Here is a 23,748-nt window from a genome sequence, read left to right on the forward strand (position 1 = left end):
TTATGGCTGTGCTGGTAGCTGATTAGATGGTGCCCACCCAGATTAAGGGTGGGTCTGCCTTTCCCAGCCCACTGACTCAAATGTTAATCTCCTTTGGCAGCACCCTCACAGACACACCCAGGATCAGTGTTGTGCATCCTTCAATCCAATCAAGTTGACACTCAGTATTAACCATCACAAAAATTTTAGTTGATTTCCTATTTTTCACCAATGAATAGTATTCCAACAAACATTCACTGTAGCCAAACTTTCAAACATGTATTGAAGAATCTATCTTTACTGGAATTGAAAAGTAACTGTCTCTGTATATTACATTTCTATAAATATCTGAGTTCCTTCTGGACTTTACATTGTGTCATTGAACTGCATTTGTTCCTCTCTATTTTAATTACTTTTTTCTTACTTATTTTAACACCTAGTAAGTCACAAAGCACACTTTATTTCCAAAAATCTCTTGGCCATTTAAAAAATTTATTTCTTACAGGTAATGTTTTTAATAACTTTGATACTAATTGGACTTATAAGATATTTATAAATTAATTTGGAGAGAGCTGATTTTAAGCAGTGCATCTTTAAGAATTAGGGTATTCCTATTCTTAGATAATTCTCAATTTTATTAAAAATAAGACTTTTTACTTTTACCTTTGATATCAGCTTTTGAACTTTAATATATGGTCTACAACATACAAGAAGCTAATTTTTTTTTTTCCTTTTAAAATCGGGAATATAGACAGCAGGGCATGGTGGGATGACCTGGCATGGTGGTTCATGCCTGTAATCGCACTTTGGGAGGCTGAGTCGGGGGGATCACTTGAAGTCAGGAGTTAGAGACCAGCCTGGCCTACATGATCTCTACTAAAAATATAAAAATTAGCCAGGTATGGTGGCATGCACCAGTAGTCCCAGTTACTTGGGAGACTGAGGCATGACAATCACCTAATCCAGGAGGTGGAGGTTGTTGTGAGCTGAGATCACACCACTGCACTCCAGCCTGGGTGACAGAGCAAGACTCTGTCTCAGAAAAAAAAAAAAAAAAAAGATAAAATCAGGAATATAAATGAAATTTAATTAGCTAAATACATTTCTGGTGTTAAACTGCTCATACATTTTCTCCCTTATATAGTAAAGGATAAATAATATTAATAGGTTCAATACAAATTATACCTTGCATTCTCAGAGTAACCATACTTGATCATGAATGACATATTATCATTTTAAGGCAATAATTGTTTTGCTAACATTTTGTTTAAAGATTTTGTTTCTGAGTTCTGAAATGCCAATTATCTTTGATTTTTTAAAAATTCTTTTTAAAGATCACGTTTCTACTGTCTTCAGGAAATGAGAAAATGAATCCAGGAAATTTCCATCTTTAAATATACTCTATAAGTGTGCTGTCCAATACTCACATAGCTATTGAGACCTGGACTATAACTAGTCTGAATGGAGATGTTCTGTAAGTATATCATACACACCAAATTTCCAATACTTAGCATGAAAAAGGTGCTCAAATATTGTACTTTTGTATTGAGTGTACATTGGAATATTATTTTAGATACATGAACTTTTATAAAATTTTATTATTACAATTAATATATAATTATAATTATCTATTAAATCAAATTTTTAAAATTTCTATTACTTATATGGAGTATTCATTTATATTTCTGTTGTATAGCTTCTCTCAATAACATTCTAAGTAGGAGATGAATGAACTAGTTCTTAGAAGTTGGAAAGGTATTCTCTGTCACAGTGATTAAATGGGTGTGGTAGCAGGGCATGAATATACACACAAATCAATGTAACAACATAGGAAATTCAGAATTTGCCTTTCTGGGGTAATGAATCTTTAATAAAAATTTTAATTTTTTGGTTATTGTTTTATTGAGCTTCTCTACCACATTTCCACCATTTTTTATAATGTATATTTCCTTAAACATTGCTTTTTTATTCAGATGTAAGAAGTTAATAGTACAGCACATCGCACTACTTCTCAACTGGAGGTGATTTTGCCTTCCCCGACATTTGTAAATGTATGGAGATACGTTCAGATTTTACAGATGGAAGTGGGAATGTGCTATTGCCATCTAGTTGGTAGAATCTAGGGCTACTGTTACAATGCACAGGACAGCCCCTTATAACAAAGAATTATCTGGCCCCAAATGTCAGTGTTGCTAAAGTTGAGAATTTTTGATCTCTGATAATATCCCATCCCCTTCATCATTTTTCAAGCTTAGGTTTTACCTCTTTTTTTTGTTTGTTTTTTTGCATTTAACATTTTCTGAGGTTTGCCTATGGTCTTTTCAAAGAACTGGTGCTTGAATTTATTTATCAGTTTTGCATTTTAATATTTTTAATATTAAATGTTAATGATAAAATTTAATATTTTATCATTATTTTAAAGTAGTTCTTAATCTCTATGAACTTCCCTTTTCTGCTTCTACATTTAGAATATATATATGTATTACTTTTTACACCTTCTTGAGTGACATTCTTTTGTTAAGCACAAAGTGCTCCGTATTTTCCTATTAGTATACTTTTAAATCTGTTCCCATAGATTTTTAAAACATTTTATTGAAAGATAATTAATATAAAAGAGAAAAGTGCAAACACCATAGTCATAAAGCTCAATGAATTTTTACCAACTGAACACACTTATACAACCATCACCAATGGAATAAACCTGTGTAATCTGTACCTAGATCAAGAAATAGAATGTACTAGCTTCCCAGAGCCCTTCTTTCTAGTCACAATCCTCCCAAAGGTAACTAATACCTTAACTTTCAGTAGCATAGATTAATTTTGCCTTTTCTGTTCTTTGCGTAAGTGAAATCATAGTTTGCAGTTTTTGCATCTGGCTTCTTTGGCTCAGTATTATTTGTGAGCTTCTGCCATATTGTTATGTATAATTATAATGTATTCATTCTTATTGCTATATATTATTTTATTCTGTGAATACATCACCATTTGTTTATCCATTCTACTCTTGATGGGTCATTTCTAATTATAGAGTATTATAAATATTGCTGCTATGAACTTTCTAGTAGATGTCTTTTGGTGAACATATGGATGCATGTCTGGTGGGGATATACTTGGAATATGTATTTTCAACATTAATAGTTTTGACCAGTTTTCCAAGTTGGTTGTACTAATTTCATTTCTACTAGCAAGATATGGGATACTTGGTTACTCCATATCCGTGACAAAATTTAGTATTGATTGTTCTTTTTAATTTTGGCCATTTTGGTGGGTATGCAATGGTCTCACTTTGTGGTTTTAATTTGCATTTTTCTGATGATATGCGAAGTTATTTTTTCATATTTTGTTGGCCATTTAGATACTTCTTTTGTGAAGTAACTGTTCAAGTTTTTTGTCTATTTTTATTTTGTATTTTCCTATTGATTTTTAAGTGTTCTTTTTTTCTGGATCTGAAGTCTTTGTTACACATGTACATTATGAGTATCTTCTTTCTCTATGGGAGCTGTTTTTTCACTTTCTCAATGGAGTCCTTGATTAACATAGTTTTATAATTTAAAAATTGTCCGGTGGATCACTGTTTTTCTTTGAAGAGGTGTGTTTTATTTCTTGTTTAAAAATTCTTGTTCTAAAGTTGCAAAGATGTTATCTCCTTTGTTGTATGGTAAACCTTCGATTGTATTAATATAATAATCACCTAGGTTTGATAGATAGACACTTAATTGGTTACATTCCAGAATCTAGAATACAATATAGAATTAGCTAGATAATTTAAAGCACAGTTTTGATTTCTCTTGTTACCCAAAAGTTTCTTAGGAGGGTGTTTTAAAATTTCTTTGTTGTATGATTTTTTGTTTACTATTATTATTAGAGTTTTAGTGTATTTAGATATGTGGTCCATATAATTTCCACATAAAATAATTTATTGTGCTTTCCTGTGGCATATTACATTACTGATTTTGGTAAAATATCCCTAAGATATTTGGAAAGAAAGAATATTCTCTAGTGGTAAAACTCAGAATTCCATATATGTATATATATAAGCGCATCATTAGTTATTATAGCAGCTCATATTAACTATTTATTATGGGCTGGACACTAATTTTAGTACTATATGTATAAACTTATTTAATCATCATTTCAATGATGTCATCCATTTTATAAGGGAGGATAGAAGGAAACTGAGGCAGCAAGATGGTAGGTGTATTATCTAAGGACTGAACTAGTTAAGAGGAGGAAATAAGTTTGAAATTCAAGTTATACAGCTCTGTAGCCAACGTTCTTGATCACAACTCTGTTTTACATGTATCTCTACATTGTTATATTATTATTTTCATATCCATAAAATTAACATACTAAATATGCAGTTAGACCTCTGTGTTCATGGATTTTGCATCCTTGGATTCAATCAACTGCAGATGAAAATTAAAAAAAAAATTCATATAGAAAATATAGCACAATAATAATTTACATAGCATTTACATTGTATTAGGTATTGTAAGTAATATAGAGATGATTTAAAGAATGTGGGAGCAATGAAATACCATCTCACACCAGTTAGAATGGCAATCATTAAAAAGTCAGGAAACAACATGTGCTGGAGAGGATGTGGAGAAATAGGAACACTTTTATACTTTTGGTGGGACTGTAAACTAGTTCAACCATTGTGGAAAACAGTGTGGTGATTCCTCAAGGATCTAGAACTAGAAATATCGTTTGATGCAGCCATTCCATTACTGGGTATAAACCCAAAGGATTATAAATCATGATGCTATAAAGACACATGCACACGTACGTTTGTTGCGGCAGTATTCACAATAGCAAAGACTTGGAACCAACCCAAATGTCCATCAATGACAGACTGGATTAAGAAAATGTGACATATATACACCATGGAATACTATGCAGTCATAAAAAAGGATGAGTTCATTTCCTTGTAGGGACATGGATGCAGTTGGAAACCATCATTCTCAGCAAACTATCGCAAGAACAGAAAACCAAACACCACATGTTCTCACTCATAGGTGGGAAGTGAACGATGAGAACACTTGGACACAGGAAGGGGAACATCACACAGCGGGGCCTGTTGTGGGGTGGAGGGAGGGGGGAGGGGGCAGGGATAGCATTAGGAGATATACCTAATGTAAATGACGAGTTAATGGGTGCAGCAACCAACATGGCACATGTATACATATGTAACAAACCTGCACGTTGTGCACATGTACCCTAGAACTTAAAGTATAATTTAAAAAAAAAGAAAGTAGGAGGATATGCATAAGTTACATTCAAATACTACACCATTTTATATAAGGAAGTTGAGCATACATGAATTTTAGTATCCAAGATGGTCCTGAAACTCATCCCATTTGGATACCACGGTACGATTTGTAATAGTCAATTATTTTATATACTGAACTTTTGTGTTGATTGGCCAAAGACTGAGAAAACATTAAATGCTTTTTGCCATGACTACAATGTAAGTTTTTATTGTTTCATTGGATTTTGCTGTTTTTTTGAAGTGCCATGGTACATAGCACATACAAAGTTTTTATGTTTTACAAATTCGTTCTGGATTTTCCTTTTTATGAACAGAAAATAGTTCTGTCTGTCCTGTTTATGTTTAATTTGAAGTTTACCTTTTCTGAGATTGACACGTGTGTTTTGAAATTTGCATTTCCCTGGCGTATATTTACTTGTCTCTTTATTTCCAGCCTTTCTGTGATTTAAGTTCTTTACACTGCTGAAGAGTCATATAATTCTTTTTTCAAAGAATTTTCCAGCTTTATTGAGGTATGATTTACAAATAAAAATTGCATATACTTAAGGTGTATAATGTGAAGATTTGATATACACATGCATTGTGAAAGGATTCTCAAAATCAAGTTAATTAACATATCAATTCACATAAGTACCTTTCTTGGGGGTGGGAACACTTAAAATCTACTCTCTTGGCAAATTTTAAGTTTATAATACATGATTATGAACTATAGTCACCACAATCTACATTAGATCTTCAGAAGTTCTTAATGTTATAATTGAAAGATTATACTCTTTAACAAGTATCTTTCCTTTCTCCCCATCTCCCAGGCCCTGGTAACCACCCTTCCACTCTCTCTTTCTCTAGGTTTGACTTTCTTGGAGTCCACATATGTGAGATCATGCAGCATTTGTTTTTCTGTGCCTGGCTTATTTCACTTAGCGTAATGTCCTCCAGGCTCATCCAGGTTGTTGCAAATGGCAGGATTTTCTTCTTTTTTAAGGCTTGGAGAGTCATTTGTTTTCATAAAAGGTATGTATTTCAATACTTTTGCTATTGATTCATTTTTAATAATTATTTTGGAGCTTCCTCCTTCACATTTTCTGTTTTTGATCTCCTTTCATTTTCCTTTCGAGGAGCTGGGTAGCCTAGTGGTTAAGCACTCAGATGTGGTACTCAGACTCTCTGGGCTTAACTCCTGGCTACACCATTTTGCTAGCTCTATAACTGTGAACAAGTTCCTTGATTTCTCTAGAATCGTATTTTCCTCTGCAATGGGTATAGCAACAGACTCTATTTCATAGGGTTATTGTGAGGTTTGAGCGGGTTACTAAATTAAAGTATTTGGAACAGTGCTTCGCCCGTAGTAACCACTGGGTAAACACTGCCTGTTATTATACTACTGTCTTCTCTCTTCTTAGATTTCTGATATTGCTTTTGTCTCTGTCAGCTGTTCCCTTCTTTTTGTAATTTTTTGGAAGGGGACATAGTTATTATAGTTTGTCTTTTCTTTCCTTTTGTATATATGTCAGCCCAATTAGATATGGAATTCTGGTTTTTAAATTGATTTTCTTAGACTCTGAAGGCAACTCTCCATGATTCTTTGGCATTCAGTATTGTGAAAAACTTGATGCCAACTTGAGGATTGCTTTTGTAAGTCACTTGCCCTCGCCCTTCCCTGCTGGCACCCCCGTGCTAAAGCTTGTAGGATTCTGTTTTTAGTGCTGAAATGAAATATTTCATCAAGATATATCAGGCTTAAGTCTGCTTTAATTAAGTTTACCTGACATTAAACATGTCCTCTACACTTGTAGTCAAATGACTTTCTTCAGCTCTGCTAAATTTTCTATTGCTTCTTCCTCTTTTTTTTTTTTTTTTTTTTTTTTTTTTTTTTTTTTTTTTTGCTGCTCTATCTGCCAAGTTCTTTCCTTCTAGACCTCTATCTTTTTCAACTTTTATTTTAAGTCCAGGGGTATATGTGCAGGATGTGCAGGTTTGTTACATAGGAAAACGTGTGTCCTGGTGGTTTACTGCACAGATCATCCCATCACCCAGGTATTAAGCCCAGCATCCATTAGCTATTCTTCCTGATGCTCTCTGCCCCACAACCCCACAGGTGCCCAGTGTGTGTTGTTCCCTGCCATGTGTCCATGTGTTCCCCTCAATCAGCTTCCACTTATATGTGAAAATATGTGGTATTCGGTTTTCTGTTCCCGTGTCCTTCTAGACTTCCTATAAAACTTATTTGAGATCTCCTGGATCTTTCTTCTAAATTTTTACTTCTCTGGCAGCATTTTTTACAGTTTTTTGGAGTTCTGGAAGAAGTTTTTAAGCTTGTTTTTCTAATCCGTTGATTCAAATTCTACAGAATCTCCTCTTGTATTCATAAGTTCCATTACATTAGAAATTTCATGGTCATATTTTTCATCTCAAAGCAACTTTTTCTGCTCTCAGGTTCTACCTTTTTAATGACTTATTGGGTTTAGTTCATACACACAATGTTCTCTTGAATCTTCTTGAAAGTACACATTGGATATTTTCTATGATTTTTCCTAGCTTTTATTAATAAAACCATTCTTAGGAAATATTTTGTCTGCCTTCTCAGCTTGACTGCCTTCTAACTATAGACTCCCTTTAGAATTTTCTCTTTGCTTCTTGCAAATAACACATGGATGGGATAGGGAATGAAGGAGTGATTGGGTAAGTAGAATGATGGAGGACATTCTAGGTTTGCCCATATTTGGAGATTTACGTGACTTCTTTTAAACAGATGTAGTTTGGGACAAAATAAAAAATAAAGCAGGAATAAAGAGGAGGGAAGAGAAGGAATAAAGAAACAGGTAGAAAGTAAATACAAAAGGAAGGAAGGAAGGAAGAAAAAAGAATGAAGGAAATTAAAAAGGAAAAGGAAGGAAGAGTTAACGTTATTGTAGTTTTACATTGAAAAATTATAAGATGGTGACCTCTGAAGAATAGGATATAAATTAAGGCTGGGTGAGGGTCTGGACAGCAACATCAAGAAGTCTTGTTCCTATGCCGAAGAGATTCAATTCACTCTCTTACTGCTGGAATAATGTGCCTGTTCTCTGACTGTCTTTTGAGACCAGATGTAGCATTGCCCCTATTCTGTTTGGCTTGCTGTGTGATTCAATAGTAAACTGGGGAAAAATTATGCAGAGTAATCCCATCCCTGTCAGCTCCAGATTTGCAATTTCCCTCCAGTACCTGCTACTTCGTCCGAATGCCCTGCTGCTATCAACTTCGAGTCAGTGTGGGAATTGTGACTTGGTCAGCAATTTTCTCAGTTTTCTTGCTTACAACATATTCTGCAGGAATTGCTTTACTTTTTCATAACAGTTTTTTGTTTCCTTCTATGGTTTTCAGAGCTGATGCAATTTTCCCACAGGTTTTGAATTCCTTTGGTCATTTCATTGGGGATTTTGGAGAGTTAGAAGTGAAATGCAAGTATTCAGAACAAAGTCTGTGTTTTAAATGTGTGAGTAGATTATTATTATCAGGTATGACATGACAATTAACACTTTAACAAACTATTGGAAATATTTAAACATCCCTCAGTTTTGTGGTTCCCAAACTCTGGTGACAGATGAGTTGCATCTGAAATACCTGGAAACTGTTTTGCGAATGGTGAGGTGACTCTCAAGAGTTCCAATTTAGAAGGTATGTTGAGGGTCCTTAAAATATGAGTTTTAAACCTCTTTCCAAGCAATTTTTACGATCAGCTAGGTTTGGGAGTGCTATGATGTAAATGTGTCCTTCAAAAGTTCATGCGTTCAAAACGTAACTGCCGTTGTAACAGTATTAAGAGGTGGGGTCTTTAAGAGGTGATTAGGTCAGAGGGTACTCTGCCCTCATGAATAGATTAATGTTGCTGCCTCGGGAGTGAGCTCATGATAATAGAATCAATTTTGCTCTATTTCCCTCTGTCTTGCAGATTCACACCGCAGGTGATGCCTTCTGCCATGGGACGCCCCTCACCAGATTCTGGTGCCGTGCTCTTGGACTTCCTAGCCTCCAGAACCACAAGCCAAATACACTTTGGTTCTTTATAAATTATCCAATCTGTGATATTCTGTTATAGCAGCAGGAAATGAACTAGGACATCGAGTCACTTCCCTAATCTAGAATAGCCAACTCTTTGCAATTATGATCTTATTATTCAATTTTTGATTTTAGGAACTCTTTCTCCTTCCTACTCCTGAGGATAATAGCATACATTTTAGTCTTTTGCTTATGAGAACAAGTATACATTAATTTTTTTTCTTTTAATGTTTTATGACGTTTGTTAACATAACTGGAGACCCCCTGAAGTGTGGCAAGAAAAACATTATCGCTCTAACTGTAGGGTGGTTGTAGCTACATCCGAATGAGGCACATTTTGAAAATGAGATAGTAATCCCCTACAAATTCTTTGCTGGAGTTCTTAGATCTGGAGAAGTAATTTCATCATGCATTGTGATTATTTGAGAAAGTCCTATTGTGCCTTTTTAAGATGACAGTGTGGAGCTGATGGGGGGAAAATAAGCAGGAACAGCTGGAGGCTTTGCAAGTGCTTTCATGAGCAGGATGTTCCATGCCAGGAGGGAATGCATTTTACTGGAATTTTTAAATAAAAATGTTCTACTTCTTGAATACATTTTTTAAAATCAGTATTATTTAGAAATTTCAGTGCTGGCTTTATTTTCTGTAATAACAAGGACAGACATGCTTATTGCTAAAGATGTAGTTAACACAGTTTGGTTTTATTTGGGGAGTGGTTGGCTATTTAGATTAATCCATAATCAAATCCACTAATATCAGTGAGAAATATTCATACTTAGAATGACATATGCAAATACATAAAAATAAAAGGCATTTTTAAACTTTGTTTTTAACCTAGGAACTCTGCTTCCGGTATCTAAACATCTGGTTTCCATTCTCTTCGTCAAAGCTAACAGCCAGAGCCCTTAAGAAGAGAGATTAGATATAAAATCCTGATAAATCCCATTCAGTTTGAGCTCTGTACCAGTAACAGAACACCATTTGTTGTCCATCTGTCTTTGGGTAAAATGGGGGAGCTTTGGAGCTAATACCACAATGAAAAAAAGTGATTGGAGTTTATCTTGCACTGTATTTTATTCAGACTGCAATCTGATGACACAGATATATACCACACTATACTCTGAAATCACCAGAATAAAATTTTTTTAGGCCCTTATATAATACTGTGCTAACTAAACAATAACAGCCACATTTAAATGGTCTGCAGGTTACACAGACAAACTGCAGGTTTTCTTTTAGGTTTACCACTCCCCTAGGAACTTTAAATCTCTTTGTATCTAATCTCTGTCTTCTTCTATCTCTCATTCTGTTTATAAGTGCAACTTGGGACTCAAAACAGAAAAGCATTTGCAAGGTTTAAGGGTTTAGAACTCTACCTCTCAGGACAAAACAAATTAACAAGCAAATCTCTTGTGTAGGTTATTGCATTATCATCAAGATGAGAATCTTAACAATTTATTTAATTATAGAAGATGTGTATGAAAGATGGGTAGTAAAAGAGCTATTTAGATATAAAACATAAGTCAATGATAGGTATGCAAAAGGCATATAGAATAACAGCAAGAATACATGTTAGGTCCTGCCCGTGTTTCAAAGCCACCAAGTTCTCTTAGGGCACACAAAGCTATGCATGCACACACACACACACACACACACACACACACACACACACACACACAATGGCATTTGCCACTGTATTAGTTGTATTAGTTTTCTATGTTGGATAGAAAATAGCCACTAACAGTGGCTTGCAACAATATTAATTTATTATCAGAAATCTGGCATGCTTTGGTTGGGTTCTCTGATCAGTGTCTCCTGGTTGCAATCAAGGTGTCTGCTGGTTGCATCTTCATCTGGAGGCTCAGTTAGGGAAATCTGTTTCCCGGCTCTCTCAGGTTATTGGCAGGATTCATTTTCTTGAACTTGTATGACTAAGGTCCTCATTTTCTTACTAGTTGTTGGCTGAGGGTAAACAAAATATGATATATCCATATAATGGAATGTTATTTGGCCATAGAAGGGAATGAAATTCTGATACATACTACAACAGAGAAGCTCCTTGAAGACTTTATGCTTTTCATATTTTCATAAGTGAAAGAAGCCAGACACCAAAGACCACATATTATGATTCCATTTATAAGAAATATCCACCCAGCTACTCGGGAGGCTGAGGCAGGAGAATGGCGTGAACCCGGGAGGTGGGGCTTGCAGTGAGCTGAGATCCGGCCACCGCACTCCAGCCTGAGCGACAGAGCCAGACTCCATCTCAAAAAAAAAAAAAAAAAAAAAAAAAAAAAAAAAAAAAAAAAAGAAATATCCAGAATAGGCAAATCTACAGGCACAGAAAGTGGATCTGTTGGTACTCTGGATTGGGGGGATAAAGTGGTAGGAAAATGATGGCTAAACAGGGTTTCTTTGACGGTGATGAAAATGTTCTAAAATTAGCTACAGTAATGGTGTACACCATTGTGAATATACTGTGAATCCTTGCATTACACACTTTAAATAATAGAATTGTATGGTGTAAGAACTATATCTCAGTAAAACTCTTAATAAGGAAGTTATAACTGCTGAAAGGAAATCATGTTAAGTAAACAGAGGTAAAGCACAAACTTCAGGCCCCTTTCTCAAAGCCTAAGTAAGAAAGGGAACCTCTTTTACAACAGAGTAACTTTCCCCTGGCAAAATCTTTCCAATTCACTGAGAATATACATTTTTGTCTACCTTTTCATCCAAGAAGTTCCAGTGAGGACGTGTTTTTTAATCATACTGAGAAAGCTCTCGGGAAGGTGTAAGAGTGGACTCTGATACTGAATTTCAGGAAGAACAACATCTTGTCTTTGCTTTTGAGATTGTTTGCTAGTTTACTTATGCAAAGTACCTTCATCTGGAGGGTTGGGAAGTGGGTGAAACTTGGGAATCGTTAAACAGCTTCAAGGAAGCAGGACTGCTTCCGCGTTGTAGCTGCAAAGTCAAAGATCCAGGTTTCCTAAGAGAGAGATAAGAGGAGAAATGTTGCTCTGGAGTTTGGTGGAGCTAAACTGGACTAAGAGCTTTGAGGGAGAAGGGAAGAGATAAGAGGCCCATAGTAATGGACACTTACAAAGGCAGGCACTTTGAATATGCTCTCACTTTAAGAAGTGTTTTCAGTATTAAATAATTGCCACACCCATTTCGTGAATTAGATTATGTCATGTCCATTTCTCAGATGAGACTACTGGGGTCTGGAGACATGGTCACAGTTAGCCATGGAATTGTAACTGAATGATGGGTCTGTATGATTCCTTGAGGCTTCATTCTCCGCCCTCTTCTCTTTTTACTCCATACCGCTGGTTCTCAACTGGGGTCACTTTTGCCCCCACTATCCCCCAGAGGACATTGGGTAATATCTGTAGACATTTTTGGTTATGACAACTGCATGTGGGAATGCTACTGACATCTAGTTGTGTAGAAGCTATGGATATACCTAAACATTTTACAATACACAGCGCAGAATTGGCTGGCCCCAAACCTCAGTAGTGCAGAGGTTGATAACCCCAGCTTTAAACACAGCTTTGTAGCTCATCAGCTCGTGTGTGTTCAGCAAGAATTCATAGTTGATTCTGACTTCCACATATATTTCCCCAGTCCAGATGTCTGTCAAGAACTTTGGATTGATGTATGCAACTGCCTCCTCTCCTCATTTATTCCTAACTCAAACTATTCAGTCATCATATATTGAGTCAGTATTTAGGTGTGCAATTGTGACGTAAATATCACAATTTTGGTGTACAGTTGATTTCTTTAAATCAAGGTATAAATAAGGTCCACACATTGTGATTGATAGGCATGTCTCTGATTACTCTTCTAATCTGTAGTCTGTCTCTATTTCTTTTTTTCATTTTATTTTTGTAATTTGTTTGTTAAGAAAAGTAGGTGATTTGTCCTGTTGATTTTCTGATTGTAACCTGTATCATTCTATTTTTTTTTCCTCCAAATTCCTGGTTTAATAAGGACTTGTTTATTTTGAGGAAAAAAGGTCCCAAACATCAGGCTGTTCACAAAAATAACCCACAGTATCAACTTTAGAAAACAAATCTTAAGACTATAACACTAATTATTTTTCTAGAGGATGCATTTGACATGCCAACTCTCATTCACAAAAATACATTGTTACATTTGTGTTGAACTGCCCCACACAGCACACTAATGTGGGGGTGTAACACACATACTTCTAACTCAAAGCTGCTTTCAGGAGCTACTCAACTAAATGAGATTGCCTTTGCAGTTAGGGAAGCAACTACTGAACTTATGTATGAATGAAAAGAACTGTACTCCCTGCATAACAAGAGATTATTTTGGAGACAGTTGATAAAAACCATACATCCTTTTTATTGTTAAGTCATAAAGAGGTATCAAAATTAAAAGCAAAAATTACAGGGTAAGACTTAACAAAACTACTAGGAGCGTCAAAGGAAGTGAAAATGGGACTAGGCGCGGGGCAATATGAATTAATGAACATGGGAAGGACAAGGATGGGGAGAACAGTGAGCATGTGCTGAAGATACTAGGGGAGAGGATCTGGTGAAAAATTTGATCTTAGACAAGCGCCTAGGTAAAGAAATAATGGGATAAGATTTCTAAACCCCACTATGTGCTTAAGAGTCATCCTCGCCATTGGCGCTGTCTCTGTCATCCTCTCCTTCCTCAGCCTCTTTTTCATCATCCTTGATCAACTCCAGCTGGTCATCCCCCCGATCTTCGTTATCATCATCATCCAGTAGGTCCCCCTCCTCAGCAGAGTCATCTGCACCCTCCTCAGACTCCATCTTCACATTAGTCTCATCTTTCTTCACGGAGCTGCTGCTCTGCTCCTCTTCTGACTTATCGTTCTTCATCTCTACTGCTTGTTTGCTCTGTTCCTTTTCAATTTTTTCCAGGTTTTCCAGGAGAGAATCCACTTTTTGTTTTATCTGGGTCAACTCCTTCTTAATGGCCTGAAGGTCATCTCCTTTCAACTTTCCAGACTTGGAAGATCCCCGCTGTCCACTCTTAGAATTGAAGCCACTTTTGCCCCTTCGTGAGGTGTTTCCTGATACACGCTGACGTTTCGAGGGCACTACAGCCCGAGCAATAGGAGGAGGAGGAGGTACACGTGCTGGGTAACTGTACATCCTATCATAATAGTCCCGTTGAAAGTCATAGTCCAAGTCAAAAGAGGAGCCGTACATCTCCGCTGCAGATCGTTTCACACCTGCTTTTCCTCGGTTCACTTTTGGCTCTGCAGCCAGGTTAATATCTAAAACCTGGCCAGCAATCATTCTGCCATCCTCTCCTGCTACAGCAGCCCGGGCTTTTCTCTCATTAACATATTGAACGAAGGCAAAGCCCTTATGAACAGAGCAGCCCACAATTTTGCCATACTTCGAAAAGATTGCCTCCACATCAGATTTCTTGACCACAAGAGTGTTGAGATTCCCAATGAACACATGGGAGTTCATGGAGCGAGGATCTGTCTTGTTGGTAACGTTGCTGGCCATTGTGTTTGATGATAAGGTTTCTCACAAAGCTGAAAATGTAGCTGAAGATCAAAAAAATCTCACAGGAGAGAGGAGGGAGAAGAGATTCGATTCTGAGTCTCCTACTCCCGGATTCGGCGTGGAGAAACCGACTGCTGGTCGAGGTCGGCAGCGCGGCCACAACCGCTCAGTCTTCAGTCTCTTCACAAAATCGTAACCTGTATCATTCTAAATTTCCTGTAATTGATCTGAAGGTTTGATTAGATGTTTAATTAGATTCAGGTTTAACTTTTTCTTTTAGCAAAATTAATTCATAACTAACATTGTGTTCTCCTGTTCAGAGGCACATAATGTCTATTGGGTTTTCTTTTGTGGCTTTAGCAGCTATTGCTGATCAATACCTACTCCATTACCTCATTTATAATTGCAAAATGGTTATGCACTAATTAAATTATTCCTTCCTCATTTATTAGCTGAAGTATTTCTATAAAGAGAAGCATCCCATCTAGTACTGTTTACCCTTTGGTGCAGTTCATATAGAAAAAGCAAGATAAATGCTTCAATCTTTCCCTTTATTTAACAGTTTTAAAACAATTTATTGGTATTCTTTGGTGGCAGCTAATCTGTGTTATCAGAGTATCATTATAGACTGAAGCTTATGTGATGCACTTCAATCTATTGTAGTTATCATTATTGACACTCAAATTGCCCATCTTTAATGACAGCCCATGGAAGTTGACTTGTTAGTCCCCTCAGATCTGGGAGTGAGGAGGTTAGGAGTAGAGGCCGACCTGCTCAGCTGCTCTAAATAGATTTCCTCAGTGTTCTGCACTGATGTTTGCCCCGTATCTCTTCTGCATAAGGTTGGGATACCCTTGGTTCTCTCTTACATCTTTTTCTCTCTTGTTCATACGTTGGCCTGTGACTTCTTTGTCCATCTGATTCTGTTTAATTTCTATTTTTATGCAAATCTTCCATTTCTGAATTCCTTATTGTTTCCCAAGGCTGTTATTTATTTGGTCTTTCAGATGATGGTCTTCATCCCTGGGGGAAAAGAGGTATTTGGTAAGAGTCAGGAATTGATGGAGTCTGCTGTCTTGATGGAATCTGAGAGATCTTTCAAAAATGTGAATCAAACAATGCTGCTTCCATGACTGAAACTCTGATAGCCCACACCTGCTACAGACCACGTCCAAATTCTTTAAGGAATTCTGTTATCCTCTAAATCCTGCTTAACTTTGCTTCTTGCCTGACACCTTCTGCTCCCAAAATTTCAGCCATGTGAAATCTCTTTCAGTTCTCCAAACATGGCACACTGTTTCTCCAGCTTATTGTTTTCTGCTGACTATGTTCTTTCTGCCTTGTCACCTGGAGTACATTCCCTTCTTTCTCACCTTTTTCTCAACTTCCCTTCCTCCTTTATGTCTCGGTTTAGATGGTATTTCTTCCATTAGGTCTCCTTTGAACCGGGTGCATATGTCTCCGACTTTTCCTGGGAAAGTTCTAGATTATGCCTGCTGAAAAATAATTAGTGCCTTTAAATTATTTTTAATATACCTTTTCATTCTTACAAGGGTCCCTATTTGAATAATACATTATATAATCACTCTATCTCTGAATTTACATTTCCAGAACTGTGTTATATTTCTTTTGTATGGATTTCCATGATATTTCATAATTGCATCTAGCATGTTTCAGGTGCAATTATACTTTCCTATTTACTTGCCTTTGTCATGGAAATAATCGTGTCCAGCTCAAATTCATACGTTGATGCCCTAACCCTCAAATGTGACTATAATGGAGATAGGTTCCTTAAAGAGGTAATAAAGATTAAATGAGGTCATAAAAGTGTCATCCTGAACCCCTATTTACTCCAATAAGGATGGTGCTGTGTCTGAGAGGCTGAAGAAGAGACCTGGAGGCAATGAATAAGACATAGGGCTCTTTGGGGGAACTTGCTTACAGGGACAGTCCAGTGGCAGTGAGCTGGACAGGAGAAGTGCTACCATTTGTAAAAGGCAGGCAGTTTACACAGTATTTTCACACAGTACCATCCATCTAGCAATCACTATTTAACCCAAAACAAAGGACCTCGATCCACTGGACAGCCTGTGTTCAAAGGGAAGGGCCAGGGATTCAGAAGTCTGAACACACTTCTTCTCAGACCACAGGGTCATTCTCAGGGTATGCTTAAGTTATTGCCAACAGGTGTATCTGCTGTAGAAAATGTGAGTCCCTAATCCAATAGGACTAGTGTCCTTATAAAAAGAGGAAAAGACACCAGGAATGCACAGACACAGAGGAAAGGCCATGTGAGGACACAGCAAGAATATAAGCATCTGCAAGCCAAGGAAAGAGGTCTCAGGAGAAGCTAAATATGCTGATACCTCGAGCTTGGACTTCCAGCCTCCAGAGCTGTGAGAAAATAAATTTCTGTTGTTTAAGTCACCCAGTTTGTGGTATTTTATTATGGCAGTCCTAATAAACTACCACAGCCTTCTTCACTAGATTGGCTTAATTTTTGTATCTGTACCATCAGAATATAAAATTAATTTTTATTTTATATCCATATGATCAGTGCTAGGTACATGGTGGGCATTGAATAAGTCAAGGTTCAGTCTGACAAAACAGAGCCCTTAAGAGTGACATGTATTTGATCTGTGTACCCAGTTACTGTCACCTAGCTTCTAAAACCACAGGAATTTCCTAGGTAATTAGAGTGTCTTTTGTTATTCATGGACCTCCTTTGATCATACCTGTATTTATCCTAATACTGGGATTTAGGAAAGGGCCCTTGGATAGCCTCAAGATGCTGCCAGTTATCAGAAAGACCAAGTGACTAGAGAATTAAGGGGTTGGAACTTTCAACCCCATCCATTGACCTGATGGAAGGTGCTGGAGATGATAGTCTATAAAAACTCTTGAACAATGAGATTTACTGAGCTTCCTGGTTATTGAACATGTGGAGGTGCTGAGAGGGTGGCAAACCCAGAGAAAGATGAAAATTGTGACACCCCCCCACCCCAGACTTGTATCCATCTCTTAAATCTAGCTGTTCATTTATATCCTGTATAATATCCTTTAAAGTAGACCAGTAAATGTAAGTAAAGTCTTTCACTCCGTTCTGTGAGTTGTCTTAGCAAATTATAGAACACAGGGAGGCAGACCTTGGGAATTCCAGTTGATACAACCATTGGTCAGGATTACAGGTCACAACCTGGGATTTGTAATTGGCATCTTAAGGTAGGGGGGCAGTTTTGTGGGATTGAGCTTTTAACCTATGGGATCTGACTCTTAACCTGTGGGATTGATTTGAGTTATAGGACATCCAACTGGTGTCTGCTAAAGAATTGCTTGGTGTGTTGAGGGGGAAAAAACCCCACGAATTCGATCACAGAGGCATTCTGTGTTCAGTGTGAGAGTAGAGAGAAAAATGTGGTTTTGGTTTTGGTTTGCCTTTTATAAGAAAAAATGTATAATAGGGAGTTGGCCTTATGTAATTTTGGAAGTTGCTTAAATGGTCTAACAGAGTCTATTGTGTTCGCGCCTGATTCTGAAGTCTGAATCAGGAGACACCCACCTGGGAAGAAAAGATGAAGGCAAAGTGGTGAAGAGCAAGAAGAAATTAGAACCCACGAGAATGAGCTGGAACTCCAACGGGTGAATTAGAACTATGTCAGTCTTTCCAAACCTCCAGTTTCAATGCTGAAGGGGCGACCTTCAATCGAAGTTTGAGCCCTTTGTCATAGAACTAAATATTCACCTGATCAGGGAGTTGAAGAAGCTTGTCAGAGAGTTGAGGGGGTGTCTGATTGGAGCAGAAAAACTGGGACTGAGATATGCCCTATGCTATTCTTGGGGCTTGGAAAATAAAACTGCAAAGATTGGCACTTTGACATGCTGACAGGCCTTAGAAGCTGCCTCAGAATCAAGGTCCCTCTAATATTGTCTTCTTCCCCCTATGCTGCTTCCTCCCAAGCACAAGAAGGGATTCTCTGGAATTTTCTTATTTCACCATGAAATCTTATTTCCAAAATGAAAAAGACTACCTTCTTCCTCTCCCTGAAGTCCCCCTGTCTCTCTCAGAAAAGAAGACTGAGGAATGCACCTAGGATGGATTTTTCACAAGAGAATGCCTGCCTTTCTGGCTCATTCAAATTCAAGTAGAATCATTTACAAGTTAATTTCTGTCAATTTCTTCTCCTTAAGAATCATTTGCTGCCTCTGAAAAGCATTGTCCACATTCCCCATCTCCCCGCTCCCCTGTGAAAAATGATATAAGCTTCTGTACCTCATTGGGTTATTGGGTAATCATTCTCCTGAGATTCACCTGTGCTATGCATGTTAAAATAAAATTGTGCAAGCCTTTTCTGCTATTGATTTGCCTTTTGTCAGTTGATTTTCAGTGAAACTTCAAAGTGCAAAGAGGTCATTTTCCTTTGGCTCCTACATCTTCAAGGCAAGCCAGCAGACGGGCACAATGTACATGAGTTGCAATGGTGCCCAGTGGACCTGTGCAGATCTTCCAAGTATTTGTATTTGTATTGTATTGTATTGTATTGTATTGTATTGTATTGTATTGTATTGTATTGTATTGTATTGTATTTTTTTAAGGCTGCTGTTTCACTTCCACTTCTCAGTTTTTGCAAATGTCATTTGTGGCCCATACTTAACTTGGAGTTATGCAGTGAAGGGAAGTCTGAAAACTGTGGTTACACCTTAGCTAAGTTGATATGATATAAGTCCACCACAGCTTCTCAATATTATTTGTTAAATAAATAAATGATGCTGAAATTATTGACTTTATCATAGTATCATGATCCTTCTCCTAGAATGGGAAGAGCCCTTCCGACCCATTTAAACTCTAGTATCTTCTCAAGGAGCTTTATGTGTCAGTTTGGTCCTGCACATTTTGAGACTATTACAATTTTATTATGAGTGTGAAAGGAAAATATGGGACCCCCAAATCACTAAGCCAAAGGGAAAGGTCAAGCTGGGAACTGCATCAGGCAAACTTACCTCCCATTTTATTCCTAAATAAGATAGCTACAAAAATATAAAGTATATACCTCCCTCACAATTTGCCCACTAGGAAATTCCCTGTGGGCTTCAAGATCTTTACCCTACAACGGTTCTGTTGAGTTTTACTCTGACAGTGAAATAGACAGCTTATCTTTACAGGTGCAGGACAAAGGACAGAACTCTAAGTCATCCCTCTGATCACTTGAGACAAACACATATCCGATTGCTTCCTCTGATGTAAAAATGCTGATTCAGTGAGCTAGACGACAACATAAAGATCTATTCCTCCACACCACCCACGTGTAAACTGTGTATTCAGTGAAAGGCTGATCAAAGATTCAAAAGAATGCAACCGTTTGTCTACTGACACCTTTTGAAAATTTCTTCCTCTTTCCCAAATACTCATCCTTTCACCTTTAAATATTGAAGCCCTCAAAACTATCTTTGGAGAAAGGCACAGACCTGCCTCTCAGGCGTGCATCCTTAACCTTGGCAAAATGAACTTTCTAAATTGATTGAGACCTGTCCGAGATACTTTTTGGTTTCCATGAGGTTGGCATGTTATTACTAAAACAATAGACATGAATCAGATGTATTAGACATAATGCTTATGAAACCTGAATCATGAGAACCAGCTATAACTTTGTTTTAAAATTAACCAAATGACAGAGGTAAAGGAGATTACCAAGTAGTGGTCTTTATTGCTTCATATTTACCCTCAAACTAATGTAATTACAGATGTAGGTGAGGAAAAAATAGTTTTTTCTACCCATCTTAGATTCTTCAGCTGGGGCTCTATAAATTAGACTGTCCAAAAACAGATTAACAAAAGAAAAACAGAAGTTTATTAGTGAAGTGGCATCCTTGTCTGGGGTAAATACCCAGGGTTCATCATCTTGCACCAAGAAGAGTAAGAACATGGACACACGTGGATAGGTTAAGGAGCAGAAAGTTTAACTGGCAGAAGAAAGAAAAGAGGACAGCAGCGCTCTCTCTCTTGCGACAGAGAGGTTTCTGAAAGGGAAAAGCCAGCCTGCAGCGGCCGCAGCAGATATTACAGGCAGGCGTGAAGAGGCAGTGTCTGATTTACATAGGGCCCACGATTGGTTCCACCAGGTGTGACGTTTACTTAGCAAGGGGTGGGGGCAGGGAAGGCTGGTCGCACCACCTGAATCTTATTATGCAAATGGCTTTCCACTTGGCCAGTGCCATCTTGCCTGCTTCTTACTGTACATGTTCGAGAGCCGCCATTTTGATTATGCCTAGCCATAGGTAGCCTTTTCCTATTGGCACAACTGCTAGCATTCACCCATGTAAGCTTCCAGCTTGTTTGTGTATGTCTGCAGCTTGATTTTACAGGCTGCTCTTTCTTAGAAAAGAAAATGATTTGAGGGCTGCATTTCTTTTTTTTAAAGGAAAACCTTCTTTAGCCTCACTATCTGTCTAAATAATTTCTTTTTAACTGCTATATCATTAACACATGTGTTGTGCTTACACACGCGAGTACCCAGAGATGTACCTATGGGGGTGGTTAGAATTTAGGATTATATACCATCTTAGACTAAAGAAAAAGGGTTTCATGTTGGGAGTGGAAGGAGGCAAGTTATGGGAAGGTGACAAGATAAAAGAATGGCAAACAAGGGTTATTTATTAAGATTTGTTTGCAGATTTAAATTGGTGCTTTCTCCATTGGTAAGAGTTAAGAGTTGTTAAGAGTCCTCCTCTTCCTGGTATGAGAGAGGGAAACACCTCTATAAATGGAGATTTCCCTAATAAAAGGAAAATCCGTGCTTTATTTTTAGAGCTTTTCCTGTTGCTGGTTTTTAATGGCTTTTAGCTCAAAATAATCCATAATCCAAAGAGGCATATTTTGAGGTGGCATACTCTGGTACCCCTCACAGATTCCCTGGCTTGTGAATTAGCCAATTTCATTTCTTCATTGTCTATTTACCTCCTCCATTTACTGATTGCCGTTTTATTCATTCATGTAGAATGAATGTACATGAATGAATTCATGTAGAATTTCTGAAACACATAATGTACTGTGATATTAAGAGATTTTGTTCTATAGATTTTCCAGAGACCAACAATTTGAAGTAGAACAAGAAACACCATTGCTGTTGATTGCTTATATTGAAGGACAATATATGCTTCAACACATCAGCTCACAAAAATGATTTGTTGCCATAGTATCTAAACAACACTCTGTAACCAATAACTGTAGTTTTTAGATAAACGATAATTAGCATGAACAATGTTCAGTCACGTTTTCTCTGGGATACTTGAAGCAGCTCAGCTGTTATACAGAAGCACCCTGAACATGGGAGATTTTTCTTTCCTATTTTCCAGGGTTGTTTGAGAAACTTGCCCCATTCTTAAGATCTTCCACTTGGTCATTGTTGGAGGGGACAGAAAATGCATCCTTGGGCTTAACCAACCAACCCTGCAGAGGTGGAATATCAAGCATGTTAGCTACTTTGGCTAAATGTCTGCAGTAGGATTCTTAGTTAAAATGTTACTGACATATAGGCAGACTTTGTTTAGCCAATTAAATCTCAGGCATCTTTTTAAAAAATGTAAATAATTGCCGGTTGCTAGTGTTCTTCTTTTAATTGATTTTGACTATGCGGAATGATTTTTTAAATCTTTCCAGCTGCTTCATTAGAATTGGAGAGAGAGAGAGTGGCCCATCCCGTCACCCTCCTCTCTCATTGTAATGATTTTGACTATGCAGAATTAATTTTTAAATCTTTCCAGCTGCTTCATTAGAATTGAAGAGAGAGAAAGTGGCCCACCCTGTCACCCTCTTCTCTCACTGTAATGAAGTAAAATTCACAAAACCAGAAATGCAAATGGATTTTCTTGAGTCTTTCCTTCTAATACAGTGATTAGCATGATAACCAACTCTTTTTCATCAACTACTTCCATATAGAATCATGCGTGGAAGCTGTACGTGGACTTGGCAGTGTGAGGGAAATTTGCTTCCTCAAAAAGCAATGCAGATAGCAGAAAAATGAACTGAAAGAACAGAAATGAAAAAATGGGAATAAATCATAAATGATAATCAGAAAGATCCTGATAAACCAGTGGCAAGGATCTTACAAGTCTCTAAAGGTTCATAAAATTCCTTGATTGCTGCCAACATAGCAAAGAAAGGTACTGTATGAGTGTCGTCAAGTCATGCTTCTTTGTGTCTCCTATTATTGCAACTCATCTCTTTCTCCTCCCAGCTCGTCAACTCTCATAGCTCTTTGGAAATTAAAAGAGCTCTCTCTCCATGTTCTCATTTGGTTACTGAAAAACAGAGACTCACTCAAACCACTAGAGGGATCTCTCTTCTTTGAAAAGAGAGAGAGAAAAAAAAGTAAGTTGCATAATAAGCTATAAAGTTGGAATGACACAGGAAATCACCAAGCAGGACAGAAAATGAATTGTTGCAATTTTCAAAGACATTTCAGGGTCTGTGGAGGGGACTCTTCCCCTGTGCAGCCTAGCCTTGCCAAGGTCTTGAGAGAGATCTATCTGGCAAATACGGATTGTGTTTCACCAACACACTTTGGACGACTCTAGTGGCCTTCAGTGGTAGCTGGGATTACAGATGCCCGCCACCACACCTGGCTAATTTTTTTATTTTTAGTAGAGATGGGGTTTCACCACATAGGCCAGGCTGGTCTTGAACTCCAGACCTCAAGTGATCTGCCCGCCTCGGCCTCCCAAAGTGCTGGGATTACAGGCATGAGCCACCGCACCTGGCCTTCGACTTCTATATGATAAAAATTTAAAGCTACAGAAGGAATTGCCACCTCAGAAAACTTTCCTCACTGGTCTTCCAGAATGCCTTACCATTCTGTGGCTAAAGACATAGCAAACATTTCCCTGATTTATTTGCCATCTGGCCTCCTGTTGGGTTCTGCCAAGAAGCACTAGAGTGACTGGAAC

At 37.5% G+C, this 23,748-nt stretch overlaps 1 long non-coding RNA gene and 1 pseudogene across 5 annotated transcripts in view; one reads left to right on the forward strand and one right to left on the reverse strand.

Annotated features, from left to right (window-relative positions):
• The window catches only part of LOC107129041 (uncharacterized), a 100,092-nt gene that overhangs the window by 43,351 nt on the left and 32,993 nt on the right, over positions 1-23,748 (forward strand). For 3 of the 5 annotated variants that reach the window (XR_010585435.2, XR_006696927.3, XR_006696928.3), the window contains 4 exons: positions 1,314-1,453; positions 5,685-5,763; positions 6,098-6,262; positions 9,183-11,612. This is a non-coding gene — a long non-coding RNA (uncharacterized lncRNA). Of the gene's footprint in view, positions 1-1,313; positions 1,454-5,684; positions 5,764-6,097; positions 6,263-9,182; positions 11,613-23,748 lie in introns of those variants that run through there. The other 2 variants (XR_012433167.1, XR_012433166.1) reach the window with 2 other exon arrangements.
• On the reverse strand, positions 13,641-14,866 carry LOC135970029 (heterogeneous nuclear ribonucleoproteins C1/C2 pseudogene; annotated as a pseudogene).

The sequence above is a fragment of the Macaca fascicularis genome, chromosome 3 (genome assembly GCF_037993035.2).
Source record: "Macaca fascicularis isolate 582-1 chromosome 3, T2T-MFA8v1.1".
Taxonomy (NCBI): Eukaryota; Metazoa; Chordata; class Mammalia; order Primates; family Cercopithecidae; genus Macaca; species Macaca fascicularis.